Source organism: Cervus elaphus, chromosome 2 (assembly GCF_910594005.1).
Source record: "Cervus elaphus chromosome 2, mCerEla1.1, whole genome shotgun sequence".
NCBI lineage: Eukaryota > Metazoa > Chordata > Mammalia > Artiodactyla > Cervidae > Cervus > Cervus elaphus.
Genome location: NC_057816.1, coordinates 11,670,494 through 11,677,501, shown reverse-complemented (window position 1 = coordinate 11,677,501; position 7,008 = coordinate 11,670,494).

Sequence of the window (7,008 nt, the reverse complement as noted above, 5' to 3'; positions counted from 1 at the left end):
GGAAGGAAAGTTATGACCAACCTAGATAGCATATTAAAAAGCAGAGACATTATTTTGCCAACAAAGGTCCGTCTGGTCAAGGCTATGGTTTTACAAGTGGTCATGTGTGGATGTGAGAGTTGGACTGTGAAGAAAGCTGAGCACCCCAAAATTGATGTTTTTGAACTGCAGTTTTGGAGAAGACTCTTGAGAGTCCCTTGGACTGCAAGGAGATCCAACCAGTCCATCCTAAAGGAGATCAGTCCTGGATGATCATTGGAAGCACTGATGCTGAAGCTGAAACTCCAGTACTTTGGCCACCTCATGCAAAGAGTTGACTTGTTGGAAAAGACCGTGATGCTGGGACGGATTGGGGACAGGAGAAGAAGGGGACGACAGAGAATGAGATGGTTGGATGGCATCACTGACTTGATGGACATGGGTTTGAGTAAACTCCGGGGGTAGGTGATGGACAGGGAGGCCTGGCGTCCTGTGATCCATGGGGTCACAAAGAGGTGGACACGACTAAGCGACTGAACTGACTGACTGACTGACTGACTGAGCTTTGAGTTGGGGCACAACTTGTGTCTCAACTTCCCTGTGAAAACAGGCTGTAGCTTCCCTCTCCATGACTTGCCTGAAATCAAACCCAGACTGGTTTCATCCTTTTTCATGTCCTGCTTCCCCTGAGACCTCACTGATTTCCCTGGCCTGGGAGAATATTTTTTTAATATAAATTCATTTATTTTAATTGGAGGCTAATTACTTTAGAATATTGTAGTGGTTTTGCCATGCATTGACATGAATCCACCACAGGTGTACATTTGTTCCCCATCCTTAACCCTCCTTCCCACCTCCCTCCCCATCCCATCCTTCTGGGTCATTCCAGTACACCATCCCCAAGGACCCTATCACATTCATCAGACCTGGACTGGCGATCCGTTTCACATATGATAATATACATGTTTCAACGCCATTCTCCGAAATCATCCCACCCTCACCCTCTCCTACAGAGTCCAAAAACTGTTCTATACATCTGTGTCTCTTTTGCTGTCTCACATATAGGGTTATCATTACCATCTTTCTAGATTCCATATATATGCATTTGTATACTGTACTGGTGTTTTTCTTTCTGGCTTACTTCACTCTGTATAATAGGCTGCAGTTTCACCCACCTCATTAGAACTGATTCAAATGTATTGTTTTTAATGGCTGAGTAATATTCCATTGTGTATATGTACCACTGTTTTCTTATCCATTCGTCTGCTGATGGACATCTACGTTGCTTCCATATCCTGGCTATTATAAACAGTGCTGCGATGAACTTTGAGATACACGTGTCTCTTTCAATTCCGGTTTTCTCAGTGTGTATGCCCAGCAGTGGGATTGCTGGGTCATATGGCAGTTCTAGTTCCAGTTGTTAAAGGAATCTCCACACTGTTCTCCAGAGTGGCTGTACTAGTTTGCATTCCCACCAATAGTGTAAGAGGGTTTCCTTTTCTCCACACCCTATCCAGCATTTATTGCTTGTAGGCTTTTGGATAGCAGTCATTCTGACTGTCGCGAAATGGTACCTCATTGTGACTTGGATTTGCATTTCTCGGATAATGAGCAATGCTGAGCATCTTTTCATGTGTTTGTTAGCCATCTGTATGTCTTCTTTGGAGAAATGTCTGTTTAGATCTTTGACCAATTTTTTGATTGGGTCGTTTATCTTTCTGAAATTAAGCTGCAGGTGTTGCTTGTATATTTTTGAGATTAATTCTTTGTCAGTTGCTTCATTTGCTATTATTTTCTCCTAATCTGAAGGATGTATTTTCACCTTGCTTATAGTTTCCTTTGTTGTGCAAAAGCTTTTAAGTCTAATTAGGTCCCGTTTTTTTGTTTTTGTTTTTTTGTTGTTGTTGTTGTTGTTGTTGTTTGTTTTTTATTTTATTTTATTTTTTTTTGCACTTATTTCCAATACTCTGGGAGGTGGATCATAGAGGATCCTGCTGTGATTTATGTCGGAGAGTGTTTTGCCTATGTTCTCCTCTAGGAGTTTTATAGTTTCTGGTCTTACGTTTAGATCTTTAATCCATTTTGAGTTTATTTTTGTGTATGGTGTTAGAAAGTGCTCTAGTTTCATTCTTTTACAAGTGGTTGACCAGTTTTCCCAGCAACACTTGTTAAAGAGATTGTCTTTTAACCATTGTATATTCTTGCCTCTTTTGTCGAAGATAAGGTGTCCATAGCTGTGTGGATTTATCTCTGGGCTTTCTATTTTCTTTCACTGAGCTATATTTCTGTCTTTGTGCCAGTACCGTACTGTCTTAATGACTCTAGCTTTGCAGTAGAACCTCAAGTCAGGCATGTTGATTCCTCCAGTTCCATTTTCTTTCTCAAGATTGCTTTGGCTATTCGAGGTTTTTGGTATTTCCATACAAATTGTGAAATTATTTGTTCTAGTTCTGTGAAAAATACCATTGGTAGCTTGATAGGGATTGCATTGAAAATCTATACATTCCTTTGAGTAGTATACTCATTTTCACTATACTGATTCTTCCAATCCATGACCATGGTATATTTCTCCATCTATTTGTGTCCTCTTTGATTTCTTTCATCAGTGTGTTATGGTTTTCTATATATAGGTCTTTTGTTTCTTTAGGTAGATTTATTCCTAAGTATTATATTCTTTTCATTGCAATGGTGAATGGGACTGTTTCCTTCATTTCTCTTTCTGTTTTATCATTGTTAGTGTATAGGAATGCAAGTGATTTCTGTGTGTTAATTTTATACCCTGCAACTTTACTGTATTCATTGATTAGCTCTAGTAATTTTCTGGTGAAGTCTATAGTTTTCTATGTAGAGGATCATGTCATCTGCAAACAGTGAGTTTTACTTCTCTTTTCCAATCTGGATTCCTTTTATTTCTTTTTCTGTTCTGATTGCTGTGGCTGAAACTTCAAAAACTGTGTTCAATAGTAGTGATTAGAGTGGGCACCCTGACCTTGTTCCTGACTTTAGGGGAAATGCTCTCAATTTTTCACCATTGATGATAATGTTTTCTGTGCGTTTGTCAAATATAGCTTTTATTATATTGATGGATGTTCCTTCTATTCCTGCTTTCTGGTGTTTTTTTTTTTCTTATCATAAATGGATGTTAAATTTTGTCAAAGGCTATCTCTGCATCTATTGAAATAATCATATGGTTTCTATCTTTCAATTCATTAATCTGGTGTATTACATTGATTGATTTGCAGACACTGAAGAATCCTTGCATCCCTGGGATAAAGCTCATTTGGTCATGGTGTATGATCTTTTTAATATATTGCTGGATTAATTTTTAAAGGATTTTTGCATCTGTGTTCATCAGTGATATTTGCCTCTAGTTTTCTTTCCTTTTCCTTTTTTTTTTTTTGTGTGTGTGGCATCTTTGTCTGGTTTTGGTGTGAGGGTGATGGTGGCCTCATAGAATGAGTTTGGAAGTTTGTTTTCCTCTGCAATCTTCTGGAAGAGTTTGAGTAGGATAGGTGTTATCTCTTTTCTAAATTTTTGATAGAATTCAACTGTGAAGTCGTCAGGTCGTGGGCTTTTGTTTGCTGGAAGTTTTCTGGTCACAGTTTCAATTTCCATGCTTGTGATGGGTGTGTTAAGATTTTCTATTTCTTCTTGGTACAGTTTTGGAAAGTTTGTTTTTCTAAGAATTTGTCCATTTCTTCCAAGTTGTCCATTTTATTGGCATATATTTGTTGATAGTAGTCTCTTATGATCCTTTGTATTTCTGCATTGTCTGTTGTGATTTCTCATTTTCATTTCTAATTATGTTGAGTTGATTCTTCTCCCTTTCTTTTTTGATGAGTCTGGTTATTGGTGTCTCAATTTTATTTATCTTCTCAAAGAACCAGCTTTTGACTTTCTTGATTCTTACTATGGTCTCCTTTGTTTCTTTTGCATTTATTTATGCCCTAATTTTTAAGTTTTCTTTCCTTCTACTAACCCTGGGATTCTTCATTTCTTCCTTTTCTCCTTGCTTTAGGTGTAGAGTTAGGTTACTTATTTGGCTTTTTTCTTGTTTCTTGAGTTAAGCCTGCATTGCTATGAGCCTTTCCCTTAGCACTGCTTGTACAGTGTCCCATAGGTTTGCAGTTGTTGTGTTTTCATTTTCATTCATTTCTATGTATATTTTCATTTCCTTTTTTATTTATACTGTGATTTGTTGTTTATTCAGCAGTGTGTTGTTCAGCCTCCATATGTTGGAATTTTTAAAAGTTTTCCTCCATTAATTGATATATAATCTTACTGCATTGTGGTCAGAGAAGTACCTTGGAATGATTTCAATTATTTTTAATTTACCAAGGCTAGATGTATGGTGCAGGATGTGACATATCCTGGAGAAGGTTCCATGTGCACTTGTGAAAAAGGTGAAATTCACTGTTTTGGGGTGAAATGTCCTATAGATATCAATTAGGTCTAACTGGTCTATTGCATCATTTAAAGTTTGTGTTTCCTTGTTAAATCTCTGTTTAGCTGATATATCCATAGGTGTGAGTGGGATGTTAAGGGCTCCCCCAATTACTGTGTTATTGTTAATTTCCCCATATTTTAAAAACAATTTTTGCTGCACTAGGTCTTCATTGCTGCTCAGGACTTCTCTATTTTCAGGAAACAAGGGATACTCTGTAATTGCAGTGCACTGGATTTTCAATCCTGTGCTTCTCTTGATGCAGATCACAAGCTCTAGGGCACTCAGACTCAGTAGTTGTGGTCCACAGGTTTAGTTGCCCTGGGGCATTTGCAATCTTCCCAAACCAGGTCTCAAACGCATATCTTAAACAATGGATCAAAAAGGAAAACACTTTGGAAGGAATACGAAATACATCACTTTTACAGGAAACTTGCCACCATGGCCTATTTTTAAGGAGATTTATAGAGGATTCTCCGCTACTTCAAGCAACCTCCTGAGACGAGGGCTGATTCAGGTTCCCCTCCCAAGTGTCCCTACAACATCTTGAAGCTGTCCTGCCATGTGGCTTTGTTCTTGCTTGAGTTTCTGAAACCCACACTAGACCACAGCTTCCATAGGGCAGGGCTGTCACTTGACTCACTTGTAAGTATATGTCAGTAGATCTTGTCTCATTATACCAGACTCTAATGTCAAAACAAGGCTAACACAAATATCACTTATACTATTATGAGTGTTACGTTACAGGTTAAACTTCTGTAATCAAAACTAAATAGCATTGTCTTAAATACAATACAATTTATATTATCTTTCATCTAATGTTAGTGCAGGTCTCTCTACAGAGATGGGGGCCCACTTCTTTCTTGTCACATCTTCCACCTGTGCTCCTTACCTCTGATCTAATATGTCTACTACAGCTCCTGTCATTACATCTGCATTCCAGCTAATGGGAGGGAAAATAACACTTCCATTTGGAAGAGACATATCACCTCTACTCAAATTCCACTGGCCAAAGTATCTTCCATGGTCATGGCAAACTTGGGGGTGGTTGGTCCACAGAAGGGAAGGAGAATGTGATCCTACTACAGAACATTCATGATGAGTAAAAAGGGCCACCATCCTTCATTCTTGTCCCCGTAATTCATTCTTCTTCGGTTCTCCCCACACAGCTCTCAGCCTGTTCTGGACTGCAGATATGGATATGGATGAGATTATAAGAGAGGACATGGCCAAGGGTGTACAAATATGGAGGAAAAAAGAAAGGAAAGAAGATAAGAAAGTATAAAAATGCAAAATCTATAGGAAAGCATGCTTGTAATCATAATTTTGCATTTATACAATTTAGGTATACCTGTGGTTTATGAATCAATTTATAAAATAAAAAATACGAGAAATGTAAAATATAAACATATTTAGTAAACCCAACAAATAATAAGGCTATATCATATTAAACACATAGTAGTATCAGGATTAAGTTTGGATGCACATTGCAAAAAACTAAAACAACCATAACGTTAGTAAGATAAACTTGATTTTTCTTTTCCACTGAAACAAACCTGGAGGTGGGCCAGTCAGAGCTTGGGTATAATCCATCTCCAACGTTACACGATTGTCCAATTCAACTGCAAGAGTTCCAGCCATCACAAGTAAAATCCAGGCAGCAGTTAGGAAGAAGATAGGGAAGGGAAGAGACTCATCTCTCAGCTAAATCAGCTCCTTGAAAGCAGTCTTCCAAGATATCCTTCTTAAAGGTCTGTTTGCATCTCAAAGTCACCAGTCATGACTAAGAGCACGGGTGGGCAGGAAATGCAGTCCTGTCGCTTCTGGGCTTATAGCTATATAAAAAACTATTTTCAGTTTTGAAAGAGAAGCAGAGAATAGATCATTTAGTAGGTAGCCACAAGCGCCTGCCCTTAAGAACAAACCTTTTCTGAATAATTGAGGCTGAACTGCTGGGCACAGTGTGGGAGCCAGGAGTGAGGAGCAGCAATGAGAAACAGCTAGATGGATCTGAATTGTGCTCCAGAATAAAGAGGCAGACTGGTCAGTAGAGATCTTCTAAGGACTGAAGTGAGGATGAGACATACCACCTGACCCAATTTGTTTTGAAAACTGCTTTTCCAACTCAGGTCCCAAATCTATCTCAATTCTTTAGCTTCAAAATACCTTGTCTTTGTTACCTCACATTCTGACCTACCTGTCTCACCTTCCTTATTTCTGTTCACATCACTTCTCCATCCAGTCATCAGCATTACAAGATCCAGTACTGAGGAGTTAGCAACACTTTCTATAAGTGTGTAGAAACACAATGACCTTTTCTACTTTAATATTAGTTTTTGCTGATCAAGGTCTTCTGAAAGGACAGAGATGGCTAGAATTATGAAGATCTCATGTTTCCTCCTAAATCCCAAACAAGAATGTGACTTCCTTGGACCTAGAGGGGATGCATTCACTTTTGTATCCACAGGTCTTAGCAGAAAAGTAAGTCCCCAGTGTATGAAAAGGTTACATTTCAAAAGGGTGTTCAAAAATCCTAATTTCTTCATAAGTCCAACAAAGTTACCTAGGTAGCCAACTAAGACAAT